At 41.4% G+C, this 14,601-nt stretch overlaps 14 non-coding genes across 14 annotated transcripts; 3 read left to right on the plus strand and 11 right to left on the minus strand.

The window, feature by feature from the left end:
- Positions 1–479: 479 nt before the first annotated feature.
- On the minus strand, positions 480–594 carry LOC127441701 (U5 spliceosomal RNA). The gene has a single exon (XR_007897366.1). It is a non-coding gene; the product is annotated as a U5 spliceosomal RNA (small nuclear RNA).
- A 613-nt stretch (positions 595–1,207) lies between these two features.
- trnad-guc (transfer RNA aspartic acid (anticodon GUC)) lies at positions 1,208–1,279 on the plus strand. The gene has a single exon. It is a non-coding gene; the product is annotated as a tRNA-Asp (tRNA).
- Positions 1,280–1,536: 257 nt separating this feature from the next.
- trnag-ucc (transfer RNA glycine (anticodon UCC)) lies at positions 1,537–1,608 on the minus strand. Its single transcript has one exon. It is a non-coding gene; the product is annotated as a tRNA-Gly (tRNA).
- A 1,655-nt stretch (positions 1,609–3,263) lies between these two features.
- LOC127441702 (U5 spliceosomal RNA) lies at positions 3,264–3,378 on the minus strand. The gene has a single exon (XR_007897367.1). It is a non-coding gene; the product is annotated as a U5 spliceosomal RNA (small nuclear RNA).
- Positions 3,379–3,990: 612 nt separating this feature from the next.
- On the plus strand, positions 3,991–4,062 carry trnad-guc (transfer RNA aspartic acid (anticodon GUC)). The gene has a single exon. It is a non-coding gene; the product is annotated as a tRNA-Asp (tRNA).
- A 257-nt stretch (positions 4,063–4,319) lies between these two features.
- On the minus strand, positions 4,320–4,391 carry trnag-ucc (transfer RNA glycine (anticodon UCC)). Its single transcript has one exon. It is a non-coding gene; the product is annotated as a tRNA-Gly (tRNA).
- A 1,655-nt stretch (positions 4,392–6,046) lies between these two features.
- On the minus strand, positions 6,047–6,161 carry LOC127441703 (U5 spliceosomal RNA). The gene has a single exon (XR_007897368.1). It is a non-coding gene; the product is annotated as a U5 spliceosomal RNA (small nuclear RNA).
- A 612-nt stretch (positions 6,162–6,773) lies between these two features.
- Positions 6,774–6,845, plus strand: trnad-guc (transfer RNA aspartic acid (anticodon GUC)). The gene has a single exon. It is a non-coding gene; the product is annotated as a tRNA-Asp (tRNA).
- Positions 6,846–7,102: 257 nt separating this feature from the next.
- trnag-ucc (transfer RNA glycine (anticodon UCC)) lies at positions 7,103–7,174 on the minus strand. The gene has a single exon. It is a non-coding gene; the product is annotated as a tRNA-Gly (tRNA).
- A 1,655-nt stretch (positions 7,175–8,829) lies between these two features.
- LOC127441704 (U5 spliceosomal RNA) lies at positions 8,830–8,944 on the minus strand. The gene has a single exon (XR_007897369.1). It is a non-coding gene; the product is annotated as a U5 spliceosomal RNA (small nuclear RNA).
- Positions 8,945–9,757: 813 nt separating this feature from the next.
- On the minus strand, positions 9,758–9,829 carry trnag-ucc (transfer RNA glycine (anticodon UCC)). Its single transcript has one exon. It is a non-coding gene; the product is annotated as a tRNA-Gly (tRNA).
- Positions 9,830–11,484: 1,655 nt separating this feature from the next.
- On the minus strand, positions 11,485–11,599 carry LOC127441705 (U5 spliceosomal RNA). The gene has a single exon (XR_007897370.1). It is a non-coding gene; the product is annotated as a U5 spliceosomal RNA (small nuclear RNA).
- Positions 11,600–12,412: 813 nt separating this feature from the next.
- Positions 12,413–12,484, minus strand: trnag-ucc (transfer RNA glycine (anticodon UCC)). The gene has a single exon. It is a non-coding gene; the product is annotated as a tRNA-Gly (tRNA).
- Positions 12,485–14,139: 1,655 nt separating this feature from the next.
- LOC127441706 (U5 spliceosomal RNA) lies at positions 14,140–14,254 on the minus strand. The gene has a single exon (XR_007897371.1). It is a non-coding gene; the product is annotated as a U5 spliceosomal RNA (small nuclear RNA).
- Positions 14,255–14,601: the final 347 nt, after the last annotated feature.

A 14,601-nucleotide genomic window follows, 5' to 3' on the forward strand; every position in this document is an offset into this window, starting at 1 on the left:
GTGCTTGTATCTGTAAAGTGTTTCTCAAATTGTAAGCATTAGGATTCTTGCGAACAGGCAGTGCTCAAATATACAAAAGCAGGGGACAAGCCAGGATTAACTAAACACTAGTTTATACCCCAATTGAAAATGCATGCCTGCTGTCTGTATCCGGCCATATCCGTCTTGTGGTAGAGAGTACTCCATTTAATGCTAGACAGACCTTAAATATGTGCTGCTTACCAAAACTTTTAAGTTGTTAAACAACTTAAAGGTTACAGGCACAGATTCATTACTCATCTCCAAACAAAAACAAAATGAGTGGTTTTCATGCTTTATCTGCAGAACAATTATCTCCTTTGGATCATTTCAAGATCAAGCAAAGGCCCAAACATAAGGTGATTCCACAGGCTATTCCGATGACCTGCTTGCAGATCCCATAAAGCATCTTGCATTGCAATCCCATGTTCATGCTTATGCTGTTTTTAACAAACTCGTGTAGCTCTGCTTGCAACAGAGCCCCCAAAAATACGGAAAACTCACAAAGGTCCCCCTCCACGGAAATCTTTAGTAAAAGGCGAAAGATTTATACGTAATGAAGAGAAACTTGAGCTGTAAACAAGGTCCTTTGGGCCAGTAATCTACCACTGCTCTGCCATAATATTCAACAAGGGTAACCTCTGGTGCAGGCTCCTCCTGGATTGCTTTTTCTCAGTGGACAATTCCAATTAGGAGCATTTAAGGTAATAAAATCCCCCCTAAAAATGAAAACAATCCCAACCTGAGGGGATCTCACTGAAGCTGAGGTTAAGTAATAATGCCCCTAATGGAAAGCATATCAAATATTAGTTGACTTCAGCACAACGTTTGATAGGCTAATTCTGGAGTAAGGGGTGAGGCAGCATAAGAAAGCTGTGCTTTGTGCAAGCATATTCAGGAACAAATAACGAATAGTGGTGTCAACACACCATTGTAGGTGATCCGATGTGACTAACCAAAACCCAGTTTTTCTCCCTACTCTAATTGACAGCCAAGGCCTTTAGCACACAAGAAAACAGTGCATGTCATTCTTTGAAATCTTTGTTGAATTGATCAAAATGCATCACATTCCTTGAACTGTCTGTGATTCATTTTTGTAAAGTGATTACAACATACAAAAATATCCTGGATATGGATAGGCTGTTTGCCCAGCTTGGGACTGTGACTGGGAGGCATGCTGCCTCACCAGTCCTCGTTAGTATAGTGGACAGTATCTCCGCCTGTCACGCGGAAGACCGGGGTTCGATTCCCCGACGGGGAGATTGACATTTTGGGGGCTTCCGAAAAAAAGCTCACACATTCTAAATGAGCTGTGTGTGCACCTTCAAGCGTCTTTAAAGGTGTGTCTCCTGGATGCCTAACACTTGGCAGAAGTGCTTGTTTCTGTAAAGTGTTTCTCAAATTGTAAGCAATAGTATTCTTGCCAACAGGCAGGCTTTTGCACGAGTCAGCGATCGGCTCAGGCCTCGAGTCAGCTGCATTCCATTTCATTATAACAACAGCTTGATCCAAATGCAATGCGTTGGCCGGGAATCGAACCCGGGTCAACTGCTTGGAAGGCAGCTATGCTCACCACTATACCACCAACGCAAGCAGATAGTGACTGACGCCCATGTTTTACAAAAGTGCTGTAAATACTAGTTTATACCCCAGTTGAAAATGCATGACTGCTGTCTGTATCCGGCCTTATCCATCTTGTGGTAGAGAGTACTCCATTTAATGCTAGACAGACCTTAAATATGTGCTGCTTACCAAAACTTTTAAGTTGTTAAACAACTTAAAAGTTACAGGCACATATTCATTACCCATCTCCAAACAAAAACAAAATGAGTGTTTTTCATGCTTTATCTGCAGAACAATTATCCCCTTTGGATCATTTCAAGATCAAGCAAAGGCCCAAACATAAGGTAATTCCACAGGCTATTCCAATGACCTGCTTACAGATCCCATGAAGCATCCTGCCTTGCAATCCCATGTTCATACTTATGCTGTTTTTAACAAACTTGTGTAGCTCTGCTTGCAGCAGAGCCCCCCAAAATATGAAAAACTCACAAAGGCTCCCATCCACGGAAATCTTTAGTGAAAGATGTATTCGTAATGAGCTGTAAGCCTGATCCTCTGGTGCAGGCTCCTCCTGAATTGCTTTTTCTCAGTGGACCATTCCAATTTGGAGCATTTAAGGTAATACAATCCCCTCTAAAATTGAAAACAATCCCAATCTGAGGGGATCTCACTGAAGCTGAGGTTAAGTAATAATGGCCCTAATGGAAAGCATTGCAAATATTAGTTGACTTTAGCACAACGTTTGATAGGGTTCTTCTGGAGTAAGGGGGTGTGGCAGCACAAGAAAGCTGTGCTTTGTGCAAGCATATTGTGACACATTAATATCATTGCCATTTGTTCTTAAGAGTAAGACATACAAAAACTGTATTGAAAAGGGCATGGCCCACACAGCACAGAACCAAAACATCATTTACACTGAGATACATCATGTGGATTTCTTCCATGGGCATCTCTCAGGAGTGAGTAAGAAACAGTTTTGTTTCCACTCAGTCTTTTCAGGCACAGGCTAGTACCATGTGACAATGTGATTCACACTGCACAGTAGTATTCAGGAACAAATAACGAATAGTTATGGGCGTCAGTCACTATCTGCTTGCGTTGGTATTTACAGCACTTTTGTAAAACATGGGCGTCAGTCACTATCTGCTTGCGTTGGTGGAATTAACAGCCAAGGCCTTTAGCACACGAGAAAACTTAGCAGAAGTGCTTGTATCTGTAAAGTGTTTCTCAAATTGTAAGCATTAGGATTCTTGCGAACAGGCAGTGCTCAAATATACAAAAGCAGGGGACAAGCCAGGATTAACTAAACACTAGTTTATACCCCAATTGAAAATGCATGCCTGCTGTCTGTATCCGGCCATATCCGTCTTGTGGTAGAGAGTACTCCATTTAATGCTAGACAGACCTTAAATATGTGCTGCTTACCAAAACTTTTAAGTTGTTAAACAACTTAAAGGTTACAGGCACAGATTCATTACTCATCTCCAAACAAAAACAAAATGAGTGGTTTTCATGCTTTATCTGCAGAACAATTATCTCCTTTGGATCATTTCAAGATCAAGCAAAGGCCCAAACATAAGGTGATTCCACAGGCTATTCCGATGACCTGCTTGCAGATCCCATAAAGCATCTTGCATTGCAATCCCATGTTCATGCTTATGCTGTTTTTAACAAACTCGTGTAGCTCTGCTTGCAACAGAGCCCCCAAAAATACGGAAAACTCACAAAGGTCCCCCTCCACGGAAATCTTTAGTAAAAGGCGAAAGATTTATACGTAATGAAGAGAAACTTGAGCTGTAAACAAGGTCCTTTGGGCCAGTAATCTACCACTGCTCTGCCATAATATTCAACAAGGGTAACCTCTGGTGCAGGCTCCTCCTGGATTGCTTTTTCTCAGTGGACAATTCCAATTAGGAGCATTTAAGGTAATAAAATCCCCCTAAAAATGAAAACAATCCCAACCTGAGGGGATCTCACTGAAGCTGAGGTTAAGTAATAATGCCCCTAATGGAAAGCATATCAAATATTAGTTGACTTCAGCACAACGTTTGATAGGCTAATTCTGGAGTAAGGGGTGAGGCAGCATAAGAAAGCTGTGCTTTGTGCAAGCATATTCAGGAACAAATAACGAATAGTGGTGTCAACACACCATTGTAGGTGATCCGATGTGACTAACCAAAACCCAGTTTTTCTCCCTACTCTAATTGACAGCCAAGGCCTTTAGCACACAAGAAAACAGTGCATGTCATTCTTTGAAATCTTTGTTGAATTGATCAAAATGCATCACATTCCTTGAACTGTCTGTGATTCATTTTTGTAAAGTGATTACAACATACAAAAATATCCTGGATATGGATAGGCTGTTTGCCCAGCTTGGGACTGTGACTGGGAGGCATGCTGCCTCACCAGTCCTCGTTAGTATAGTGGACAGTATCTCCGCCTGTCACGCGGAAGACCGGGGTTCGATTCCCCGACGGGGAGATTGACATTTTGGGGGCTTCCGAAAAAAAGCTCACACATTCTAAATGAGCTGTGTGTGCACCTTCAAGCGTCTTTAAAGGTGTGTCTCCTGGATGCCTAACACTTGGCAGAAGTGCTTGTTTCTGTAAAGTGTTTCTCAAATTGTAAGCAATAGTATTCTTGCCAACAGGCAGGCTTTTGCACGAGTCAGCGATCGGCTCAGGCCTCGAGTCAGCTGCATTCCATTTCATTATAACAACAGCTTGATCCAAATGCAATGCGTTGGCCGGGAATCGAACCCGGGTCAACTGCTTGGAAGGCAGCTATGCTCACCACTATACCACCAACGCAAGCAGATAGTGACTGACGCCCATGTTTTACAAAAGTGCTGTAAATACTAGTTTATACCCCAGTTGAAAATGCATGACTGCTGTCTGTATCCGGCCTTATCCATCTTGTGGTAGAGAGTACTCCATTTAATGCTAGACAGACCTTAAATATGTGCTGCTTACCAAAACTTTTAAGTTGTTAAACAACTTAAAAGTTACAGGCACATATTCATTACCCATCTCCAAACAAAAACAAAATGAGTGTTTTTCATGCTTTATCTGCAGAACAATTATCCCCTTTGGATCATTTCAAGATCAAGCAAAGGCCCAAACATAAGGTAATTCCACAGGCTATTCCAATGACCTGCTTACAGATCCCATGAAGCATCCTGCCTTGCAATCCCATGTTCATACTTATGCTGTTTTTAACAAACTTGTGTAGCTCTGCTTGCAGCAGAGCCCCCCAAAATATGAAAAACTCACAAAGGCTCCCATCCACGGAAATCTTTAGTGAAAGATGTATTCGTAATGAGCTGTAAGCCTGATCCTCTGGTGCAGGCTCCTCCTGAATTGCTTTTTCTCAGTGGACCATTCCAATTTGGAGCATTTAAGGTAATACAATCCCCTCTAAAATTGAAAACAATCCCAATCTGAGGGGATCTCACTGAAGCTGAGGTTAAGTAATAATGGCCCTAATGGAAAGCATTGCAAATATTAGTTGACTTTAGCACAACGTTTGATAGGGTTCTTCTGGAGTAAGGGGGTGTGGCAGCACAAGAAAGCTGTGCTTTGTGCAAGCATATTGTGACACATTAATATCATTGCCATTTGTTCTTAAGAGTAAGACATACAAAAACTGTATTGAAAAGGGCATGGCCCACACAGCACAGAACCAAAACATCATTTACACTGAGATACATCATGTGGATTTCTTCCATGGGCATCTCTCAGGAGTGAGTAAGAAACAGTTTTGTTTCCACTCAGTCTTTTCAGGCACAGGCTAGTACCATGTGACAATGTGATTCACACTGCACAGTAGTATTCAGGAACAAATAACGAATAGTTATGGGCGTCAGTCACTATCTGCTTGCGTTGGTATTTACAGCACTTTTGTAAAACATGGGCGTCAGTCACTATCTGCTTGCGTTGGTGGAATTAACAGCCAAGGCCTTTAGCACACGAGAAAACTTAGCAGAAGTGCTTGTATCTGTAAAGTGTTTCTCAAATTGTAAGCATTAGGATTCTTGCGAACAGGCAGTGCTCAAATATACAAAAGCAGGGGACAAGCCAGGATTAACTAAACACTAGTTTATACCCCAATTGAAAATGCATGCCTGCTGTCTGTATCCGGCCATATCCGTCTTGTGGTAGAGAGTACTCCATTTAATGCTAGACAGACCTTAAATATGTGCTGCTTACCAAAACTTTTAAGTTGTTAAACAACTTAAAGGTTACAGGCACAGATTCATTACTCATCTCCAAACAAAAACAAAATGAGTGGTTTTCATGCTTTATCTGCAGAACAATTATCTCCTTTGGATCATTTCAAGATCAAGCAAAGGCCCAAACATAAGGTGATTCCACAGGCTATTCCGATGACCTGCTTGCAGATCCCATAAAGCATCTTGCATTGCAATCCCATGTTCATGCTTATGCTGTTTTTAACAAACTCGTGTAGCTCTGCTTGCAACAGAGCCCCCAAAAATACGGAAAACTCACAAAGGTCCCCCTCCACGGAAATCTTTAGTAAAAGGCGAAAGATTTATACGTAATGAAGAGAAACTTGAGCTGTAAACAAGGTCCTTTGGGCCAGTAATCTACCACTGCTCTGCCATAATATTCAACAAGGGTAACCTCTGGTGCAGGCTCCTCCTGGATTGCTTTTTCTCAGTGGACAATTCCAATTAGGAGCATTTAAGGTAATAAAATCCCCCTAAAAATGAAAACAATCCCAACCTGAGGGGATCTCACTGAAGCTGAGGTTAAGTAATAATGCCCCTAATGGAAAGCATATCAAATATTAGTTGACTTCAGCACAACGTTTGATAGGCTAATTCTGGAGTAAGGGGTGAGGCAGCATAAGAAAGCTGTGCTTTGTGCAAGCATATTCAGGAACAAATAACGAATAGTGGTGTCAACACACCATTGTAGGTGATCCGATGTGACTAACCAAAACCCAGTTTTTCTCCCTACTCTAATTGACAGCCAAGGCCTTTAGCACACAAGAAAACAGTGCATGTCATTCTTTGAAATCTTTGTTGAATTGATCAAAATGCATCACATTCCTTGAACTGTCTGTGATTCATTTTTGTAAAGTGATTACAACATACAAAAATATCCTGGATATGGATAGGCTGTTTGCCCAGCTTGGGACTGTGACTGGGAGGCATGCTGCCTCACCAGTCCTCGTTAGTATAGTGGACAGTATCTCCGCCTGTCACGCGGAAGACCGGGGTTCGATTCCCCGACGGGGAGATTGACATTTTGGGGGCTTCCGAAAAAAAGCTCACACATTCTAAATGAGCTGTGTGTGCACCTTCAAGCGTCTTTAAAGGTGTGTCTCCTGGATGCCTAACACTTGGCAGAAGTGCTTGTTTCTGTAAAGTGTTTCTCAAATTGTAAGCAATAGTATTCTTGCCAACAGGCAGGCTTTTGCACGAGTCAGCGATCGGCTCAGGCCTCGAGTCAGCTGCATTCCATTTCATTATAACAACAGCTTGATCCAAATGCAATGCGTTGGCCGGGAATCGAACCCGGGTCAACTGCTTGGAAGGCAGCTATGCTCACCACTATACCACCAACGCAAGCAGATAGTGACTGACGCCCATGTTTTACAAAAGTGCTGTAAATACTAGTTTATACCCCAGTTGAAAATGCATGACTGCTGTCTGTATCCGGCCTTATCCATCTTGTGGTAGAGAGTACTCCATTTAATGCTAGACAGACCTTAAATATGTGCTGCTTACCAAAACTTTTAAGTTGTTAAACAACTTAAAAGTTACAGGCACATATTCATTACCCATCTCCAAACAAAAACAAAATGAGTGTTTTTCATGCTTTATCTGCAGAACAATTATCCCCTTTGGATCATTTCAAGATCAAGCAAAGGCCCAAACATAAGGTAATTCCACAGGCTATTCCAATGACCTGCTTACAGATCCCATGAAGCATCCTGCCTTGCAATCCCATGTTCATACTTATGCTGTTTTTAACAAACTTGTGTAGCTCTGCTTGCAGCAGAGCCCCCCAAAATATGAAAAACTCACAAAGGCTCCCATCCACGGAAATCTTTAGTGAAAGATGTATTCGTAATGAGCTGTAAGCCTGATCCTCTGGTGCAGGCTCCTCCTGAATTGCTTTTTCTCAGTGGACCATTCCAATTTGGAGCATTTAAGGTAATACAATCCCCTCTAAAATTGAAAACAATCCCAATCTGAGGGGATCTCACTGAAGCTGAGGTTAAGTAATAATGGCCCTAATGGAAAGCATTGCAAATATTAGTTGACTTTAGCACAACGTTTGATAGGGTTCTTCTGGAGTAAGGGGGTGTGGCAGCACAAGAAAGCTGTGCTTTGTGCAAGCATATTGTGACACATTAATATCATTGCCATTTGTTCTTAAGAGTAAGACATACAAAAACTGTATTGAAAAGGGCATGGCCCACACAGCACAGAACCAAAACATCATTTACACTGAGATACATCATGTGGATTTCTTCCATGGGCATCTCTCAGGAGTGAGTAAGAAACAGTTTTGTTTCCACTCAGTCTTTTCAGGCACAGGCTAGTACCATGTGACAATGTGATTCACACTGCACAGTAGTATTCAGGAACAAATAACGAATAGTTATGGGCGTCAGTCACTATCTGCTTGCGTTGGTATTTACAGCACTTTTGTAAAACATGGGCGTCAGTCACTATCTGCTTGCGTTGGTGGAATTAACAGCCAAGGCCTTTAGCACACGAGAAAACTTAGCAGAAGTGCTTGTATCTGTAAAGTGTTTCTCAAATTGTAAGCATTAGGATTCTTGCGAACAGGCAGTGCTCAAATATACAAAAGCAGGGGACAAGCCAGGATTAACTAAACACTAGTTTATACCCCAATTGAAAATGCATGCCTGCTGTCTGTATCCGGCCATATCCGTCTTGTGGTAGAGAGTACTCCATTTAATGCTAGACAGACCTTAAATATGTGCTGCTTACCAAAACTTTTAAGTTGTTAAACAACTTAAAGGTTACAGGCACAGATTCATTACTCATCTCCAAACAAAAACAAAATGAGTGGTTTTCATGCTTTATCTGCAGAACAATTATCTCCTTTGGATCATTTCAAGATCAAGCAAAGGCCCAAACATAAGGTGATTCCACAGGCTATTCCGATGACCTGCTTGCAGATCCCATAAAGCATCTTGCATTGCAATCCCATGTTCATGCTTATGCTGTTTTTAACAAACTCGTGTAGCTCTGCTTGCAACAGAGCCCCCAAAAATACGGAAAACTCACAAAGGTCCCCCTCCACGGAAATCTTTAGTAAAAGGCGAAAGATTTATACGTAATGAAGAGAAACTTGAGCTGTAAACAAGGTCCTTTGGGCCAGTAATCTACCACTGCTCTGCCATAATATTCAACAAGGGTAACCTCTGGTGCAGGCTCCTCCTGGATTGCTTTTTCTCAGTGGACAATTCCAATTAGGAGCATTTAAGGTAATAAAATCCCCCTAAAAATGAAAACAATCCCAACCTGAGGGGATCTCACTGAAGCTGAGGTTAAGTAATAATGCCCCTAATGGAAAGCATATCAAATATTAGTTGACTTCAGCACAACGTTTGATAGGCTAATTCTGGAGTAAGGGGTGAGGCAGCATAAGAAAGCTGTGCTTTGTGCAAGCATATTCAGGAACAAATAACGAATAGTGGTGTCAACACACCATTGTAGGTGATCCGATGTGACTAACCAAAACCCAGTTTTTCTCCCTACTCTAATTGACAGCCAAGGCCTTTAGCACACAAGAAAACAGTGCATGTCATTCTTTGAAATCTTTGTTGAATTGATCAAAATGCATCACATTCCTTGAACTGTCTGTGATTCATTTTTGTAAAGTGATTACAACATACAAAAATATCCTGGATATTTATATATATATATATATCCTGGAAAAAAGCTCACACATTCTAAATGAGCTGTGTGTGCACCTTCAAGCGTCTTTAAAGGTGTGTCTCCTGGATGCCTAACACTTGGCAGAAGTGCTTGTTTCTGTAAAGTGTTTCTCAAATTGTAAGCAATAGTATTCTTGCCAACAGGCAGGCTTTTGCACGAGTCAGCGATCGGCTCAGGCCTCGAGTCAGCTGCATTCCATTTCATTATAACAACAGCTTGATCCAAATGCAATGCGTTGGCCGGGAATCGAACCCGGGTCAACTGCTTGGAAGGCAGCTATGCTCACCACTATACCACCAACGCAAGCAGATAGTGACTGACGCCCATGTTTTACAAAAGTGCTGTAAATACTAGTTTATACCCCAGTTGAAAATGCATGACTGCTGTCTGTATCCGGCCTTATCCATCTTGTGGTAGAGAGTACTCCATTTAATGCTAGACAGACCTTAAATATGTGCTGCTTACCAAAACTTTTAAGTTGTTAAACAACTTAAAAGTTACAGGCACATATTCATTACCCATCTCCAAACAAAAACAAAATGAGTGTTTTTCATGCTTTATCTGCAGAACAATTATCCCCTTTGGATCATTTCAAGATCAAGCAAAGGCCCAAACATAAGGTAATTCCACAGGCTATTCCAATGACCTGCTTACAGATCCCATGAAGCATCCTGCCTTGCAATCCCATGTTCATACTTATGCTGTTTTTAACAAACTTGTGTAGCTCTGCTTGCAGCAGAGCCCCCCAAAATATGAAAAACTCACAAAGGCTCCCATCCACGGAAATCTTTAGTGAAAGATGTATTCGTAATGAGCTGTAAGCCTGATCCTCTGGTGCAGGCTCCTCCTGAATTGCTTTTTCTCAGTGGACCATTCCAATTTGGAGCATTTAAGGTAATACAATCCCCTCTAAAATTGAAAACAATCCCAATCTGAGGGGATCTCACTGAAGCTGAGGTTAAGTAATAATGGCCCTAATGGAAAGCATTGCAAATATTAGTTGACTTTAGCACAACGTTTGATAGGGTTCTTCTGGAGTAAGGGGGTGTGGCAGCACAAGAAAGCTGTGCTTTGTGCAAGCATATTGTGACACATTAATATCATTGCCATTTGTTCTTAAGAGTAAGACATACAAAAACTGTATTGAAAAGGGCATGGCCCACACAGCACAGAACCAAAACATCATTTACACTGAGATACATCATGTGGATTTCTTCCATGGGCATCTCTCAGGAGTGAGTAAGAAACAGTTTTGTTTCCACTCAGTCTTTTCAGGCACAGGCTAGTACCATGTGACAATGTGATTCACACTGCACAGTAGTATTCAGGAACAAATAACGAATAGTTATGGGCGTCAGTCACTATCTGCTTGCGTTGGTATTTACAGCACTTTTGTAAAACATGGGCGTCAGTCACTATCTGCTTGCGTTGGTGGAATTAACAGCCAAGGCCTTTAGCACACGAGAAAACTTAGCAGAAGTGCTTGTATCTGTAAAGTGTTTCTCAAATTGTAAGCATTAGGATTCTTGCGAACAGGCAGTGCTCAAATATACAAAAGCAGGGGACAAGCCAGGATTAACTAAACACTAGTTTATACCCCAATTGAAAATGCATGCCTGCTGTCTGTATCCGGCCATATCCGTCTTGTGGTAGAGAGTACTCCATTTAATGCTAGACAGACCTTAAATATGTGCTGCTTACCAAAACTTTTAAGTTGTTAAACAACTTAAAGGTTACAGGCACAGATTCATTACTCATCTCCAAACAAAAACAAAATGAGTGGTTTTCATGCTTTATCTGCAGAACAATTATCTCCTTTGGATCATTTCAAGATCAAGCAAAGGCCCAAACATAAGGTGATTCCACAGGCTATTCCGATGACCTGCTTGCAGATCCCATAAAGCATCTTGCATTGCAATCCCATGTTCATGCTTATGCTGTTTTTAACAAACTCGTGTAGCTCTGCTTGCAACAGAGCCCCCAAAAATACGGAAAACTCACAAAGGTCCCCCTCCACGGAAATCTTTAGTAAAAGGCGAAAGATTTATACGTAATGAAGAGAAACTTGAGCTGTAAACAAGGTCCTTTGGGCCAGTAATCTACCACTGCTCTGCCATAATATTCAACAAGGGTAACCTCTGGTGCAGGCTCCTCCTGGATTGCTTTTTCTCAGTGGACAATTCCAATTAGGAGCATTTAAGGTAATAAAATCCCCCTAAAAATGAAAACAATCCCAACCTGAGGGGATCTCACTGAAGCTGAGGTTAAGTAATAATGCCCCTAATGGAAAGCATATCAAATATTAGTTGACTTCAGCACAACGTTTGATAGGCTAATTCTGGAGTAAGGGGTGAGGCAGCATAAGAAAGCTGTGCTTTGTGCAAGCATATTCAGGAACAAATAACGAATAGTGGTGTCAACACACCATTGTAGGTGATCCGATGTGACTAACCAAAACCCAGTTTTTCTCCCTACTCTAATTGACAGCCAAGGCCTTTAGCACACAAGAAAACAGTGCATGTCATTCTTTGAAATCTTTGTTGAATTGATCAAAATGCATCACATTCCTTGAACTGTCTGTGATTCATTTTTGTAAAGTGATTACAACATACAAAAATATCCTGGATATTTATATATATATATATATCCTGGAAAAAAGCTCACACATTCTAAATGAGCTGTGTGTGCACCTTCAAGCGTCTTTAAAGGTGTGTCTCCTGGATGCCTAACACTTGGCAGAAGTGCTTGTTTCTGTAAAGTGTTTCTCAAATTGTAAGCAATAGTATTCTTGCCAACAGGCAGGCTTTTGCACGAGTCAGCGATCGGCTCAGGCCTCGAGTCAGCTGCATTCCATTTCATTATAACAACAGCTTGATCCAAATGCAATGCGTTGGCCGGGAATCGAACCCGGGTCAACTGCTTGGAAGGCAGCTATGCTCACCACTATACCACCAACGCAAGCAGATAGTGACTGACGCCCATGTTTTACAAAAGTGCTGTAAATACTAGTTTATACCCCAGTTGAAAATGCATGACTGCTGTCTGTATCCGGCCTTATCCATCTTGTGGTAGAGAGTACTCCATTTAATGCTAGACAGACCTTAAATATGTGCTGCTTACCAAAACTTTTAAGTTGTTAAACAACTTAAAAGTTACAGGCACATATTCATTACCCATCTCCAAACAAAAACAAAATGAGTGTTTTTCATGCTTTATCTGCAGAACAATTATCCCCTTTGGATCATTTCAAGATCAAGCAAAGGCCCAAACATAAGGTAATTCCACAGGCTATTCCAATGACCTGCTTACAGATCCCATGAAGCATCCTGCCTTGCAATCCCATGTTCATACTTATGCTGTTTTTAACAAACTTGTGTAGCTCTGCTTGCAGCAGAGCCCCCCAAAATATGAAAAACTCACAAAGGCTCCCATCCACGGAAATCTTTAGTGAAAGATGTATTCGTAATGAGCTGTAAGCCTGATCCTCTGGTGCAGGCTCCTCCTGAATTGCTTTTTCTCAGTGGACCATTCCAATTTGGAGCATTTAAGGTAATACAATCCCCTCTAAAATTGAAAACAATCCCAATCTGAGGGGATCTCACTGAAGCTGAGGTTAAGTAATAATGGCCCTAATGGAAAGCATTGCAAATATTAGTTGACTTTAGCACAACGTTTGATAGGGTTCTTCTGGAGTAAGGGGGTGTGGCAGCACAAGAAAGCTGTGCTTTGTGCAAGCATATTGTGACACATTAATATCATTGCCATTTGTTCTTAAGAGTAAGACATACAAAAACTGTATTGAAAAGGGCATGGCCCACACAGCACAGAACCAAAACATCATTTACACTGAGATACATCATGTGGATTTCTTCCATGGGCATCTCTCAGGAGTGAGTAAGAAACAGTTTTGTTTCCACTCAGTCTTTTCAGGCACAGGCTAGTACCATGTGACAATGTGATTCACACTGCACAGTAGTATTCAGGAACAAATAACGAATAGTTATGGGCGTCAGTCACTATCTGCTTGCGTTGGTATTTACAGCACTTTTGTAAAACATGGGCGTCAGTCACTATCTGCTTGCGTTGGTGGAATTAACAGCCAAGGCCTTTAGCACACGAGAAAACTTAGCAGAAGTGCTTGTATCTGTAAAGTGTTTCTCAAATTGTAAGCATTAGGATTCTTGCGAACAGGCAGTGCTCAAATATACAAAAGCAGGGGACAAGCCAGGATTAACTAAACACTAGTTTATACCCCAATTGAAAATGCATGCCTGCTGTCTGTATCCGGCCATATCCGTCTTGTGGTAGAGAGTACTCCATTTAATGCTAGACAGACCTTAAATATGTGCTGCTTACCAAAACTTTTAAGTTGTTAAACAACTTAAAGGTTACAGGCACAGATTCATTACTCATCTCCAAACAAAAACAAAATGAGTGGTTTTCATGCTTTATCTGCAGAACAATTATCTCCTTTGGATCATTTCAAGATCAAGCAAAGGCCCAAACATAAGGTGATTCCACAGGCTATTCCGATGACCTGCTTGCAGATCCCATAAAGCATCTTGCATTGCAATCCCATGTTCATGCTTATGCTGTTTTTAACAAACTCGTGTAGCTCTGCTTGCAACAGAGCCCCCAAAAATACGGAAAACTCACAAAGGTCCCCCTCCACGGAAATCTTTAGTAAAAGGCGAAAGATTTATACGTAATGAAGAGAAACTTGAGCTGTAAACAAGGTCCTTTGGGCCAGTAATCTACCACTGCTCTGCCATAATATTCAACAAGGGTAACCTCTGGTGCAGGCTCCTCCTGGATTGCTTTTTCTCAGTGGACAATTCCAATTAGGAGCATTTAAGGTAATAAAATCCCCCTAAAAATGAAAACAATCCCAACCTGAGGGGATCTCACTGAAGCTGAGGTTAAGTAATAATGCCCCTAATGGAAAGCATATCAAATATTAGTTGACTTCAGCACAACGTTTGATAGGCTAATTCTGGAGTAAGGGGTGAGGCAGCATAAGAAAGCTGTGCTTTGTGCAAGCATATTCAGGAACAAATAACGAATAGTGGTGTCAA

This window comes from Myxocyprinus asiaticus, chromosome 5, assembly GCF_019703515.2.
Source record: "Myxocyprinus asiaticus isolate MX2 ecotype Aquarium Trade chromosome 5, UBuf_Myxa_2, whole genome shotgun sequence".
Classification (NCBI taxonomy): domain Eukaryota; kingdom Metazoa; phylum Chordata; class Actinopteri; order Cypriniformes; family Catostomidae; genus Myxocyprinus; species Myxocyprinus asiaticus.